Source organism: Bombus impatiens, unplaced genomic scaffold, assembly GCF_000188095.3.
Source record: "Bombus impatiens unplaced genomic scaffold, BIMP_2.2 scf_0369, whole genome shotgun sequence".
NCBI classification, from domain to species: domain Eukaryota; kingdom Metazoa; phylum Arthropoda; class Insecta; order Hymenoptera; family Apidae; genus Bombus; species Bombus impatiens.
In genome coordinates, this window is record NT_176788.1 from 61,369 (window position 1) to 64,065 (window position 2,697).

Genomic DNA, 2,697 nt, shown 5'->3' on the forward strand with positions numbered 1-2,697 from the left:
TGCTGTAAAGTATTGGTTTGTTTCTGTATGTAATTATTAACGGCGTATGGTCGGAGGTAAGCTTGAGGCTGGATGCTATGTTTAGTTTATTTGAGTTTAGTCCCTCTGTAACTGCAAAATCTAGCAGGTCAGGTATTTTGCTCGGGTCTGTCGGCCAGTATGTCGGTCTTCCTGTGGATAATATATTGAGCTTATTATTTCTAATGTATTTTTCGAAAGTTATGCCTCGAGGTGTGGTTATTCTTGATGCCCATAATGTGTGCTTTGAGTTATAGTCTCCCGCTGCAATATACCCTATTCGTCACCTAAGTGTCGGAAGTAGTCTTCCCACATTTGCGTTGTGATTTTGTGTCGCGGCGGTACGTATATTGCTGACAACTGCAGTTGGACGCTGTTAGTCTGTACGGTAACGGTGGTTGCTTGTATGTGTTCCTTACTGACCTGGCTGTGTAGGTGATGTTTAATGTCGTTTTTTATTACTACTGGCGTCCCTCCGTGTGTTTTCCCTGAGGGACGCTTGGTGTCGTATATGGTGTAGTGCGGTATTTTTATATAGCTTTTTATTGCGAGGTGTGTTTCTGAGACGAGTAGTATATCGATGTTATTGCTGTACAGGAACGTTTTAGTTTCTAGGGCCCTTTGTTGTAGGCCGTTAGAGTTCCAGGCTGCTATTTTAAGCGTGTCTATTTTTATTTTTTTGCTCATCATGTTAGTAAGTAATTGTAGCATGACTGTTATTTGTTGTGTTTGCTGTCTGAGGAGTTCGTGCTATTCGCTTATCATTTTTGTAAGTATTTCGGTGTTTTTTATGGAATGTTTTATTAACTCTTTGATTTCTGTAGCGTCGTTGCTGTGGTTGTTCTGTTCTTGATTGTCTAAGGGTGACGACCTCTTTGATTTCTGTAGTGCCGTTGCAGTGGTTGTTCTGTTCTTGATTGTCCAAGGGTTGACGACCGGTTGATTACTTGTGCGTAGCTTCGGTTTCTAACGGTGTTAGTGTTAGTGTGGTTATTGTTCATTACATACTGTGTATTTGGTGTTGACATAGATTCTGTGTTGTCCTGTTGCGCGTGGAAATTGTTGTGTGTCCTGTTTCGAATTGGCGGGAAAAGTTTGCTTTGTAGTTGTTTTCTGACTACGCAGCCTTTCTAGCTGGCTGGGTGATTTCTACCGCAATTGTGACATTTTACGTCGTTTATTTTTCCCGTGTGTGGGCAGTTCACTGTTAGGCGCTTCCCTGCGCATTTGACGCACGCCGAGTTTCTGTTGCAGTAGTTTTTTGTGTGTCCGTATTGTCGACACCGCATGCATTATGGTATGTCTTTTTTATATCTGGGTGGCTCGACTGTGATTATTGTGTTTGAGATTTTTTTAATTTCAAATATTTCTTTGTTGTTGCTTTTCGGTGCTAGCTCTATTAGGAATAGCGGTAGTGGTTGCTTAGTGTCAAATCTGGTTATATTGTTGATCGTTCTTACCTGGTGTCCGATCTTAGCCAATTCCGCGCATATTTTGTTTGTATTTGTTTTGGGGTGTAGACCTCTGATTACTGCTTTGTAGCTCTTGTCGGATTTGGGTTGGTAAGTGTGATGCCCAGAGTCTTTTTCCTTTAGCACTTTAGTTACTTTTCTGTAGGTTTCTGGGGTATTAGTTTGTACTTTTACCTGGTCCAGTTTGAGCTGTTTGATAGTGTAGTTTTCTTTTCCTGCCGTGCTGTTTAGCAGATCAATGAGGGGGTCTATTATTTTTGCGTCTATGTAGATTGGCGGTGGCTTAGGAGTGTGTGTTCTTAGTTTTTCTGTAGGGTCTGTGTCCATCTCTTCTGTCAGTGAGCTGAAGGAGTTTTGTGTAGGAATTTCTTGTAGCCATTGTTGTCTTTCTGTTTCCGTGGTCCTCCTATCTTTTGTGTTTGAGTTTATTTTTCTTTTTTTACTGAGAGTTTCAGTCTTCTAGCTTTCGTTATGTTGTGGTAGATCCTTGTTGGTATTGCTCTTTACGTCGTCTTCTTGTATTATTTCCATTTCTATTTCTTTTGTATTTGAGCAGTCCTGTACTTCACTTGTTGTTTTAATTGGGCTCTGTTGGTCTACTGCCCTGTTTATAGTGTATGTTTCTCCTTTGTTTAGTATTCTTATTGATGGTATTTTTTCCATCCTTGATTGGTTCTTTTGCTCTACTTTTGTCGCACAATGTCGGAGGCACTATATTTTACGTCCGTCTAGCTCGACTGCTCGGGCGGAACTGTTTAATTTTGCGTGAGAACTTCGCCGTCGGCGTACTGGCCGATATGCCTGCTGGACGAGGTTGGCAAGCCCCTCGAGAGAGCCGCCCGCTTGAGCGACTCATGGAGGGGGATGGCGATCAGGCGGCCTAGAGCCGCTTCATTGCCGTCCCAACGGACTGCGACTAGAAGAGGAGATGGCGCTAGGGGCAATGGTCCCCCCTAGCGCCAAATTCAACTGTCAGGGAATTTTTAGGACTGGCTCAAACAAGAGGACGCGGGAGGAGAGTGTAACGAAAAGGTAATTCATAAGAAGTTCCTGGAGCACTCCTGTCATACGCGTAGGATGGTCATCTTGAAGATTTAGTCGGTAAGAGTCCGACACTACTCTGCTGTTACCGATTATTAGCAGCAGCGGAGTGTTCATGAGGATTTCTTTACGTGAAAAAAAGAAAATAGGTTTACATTGGGGGGGG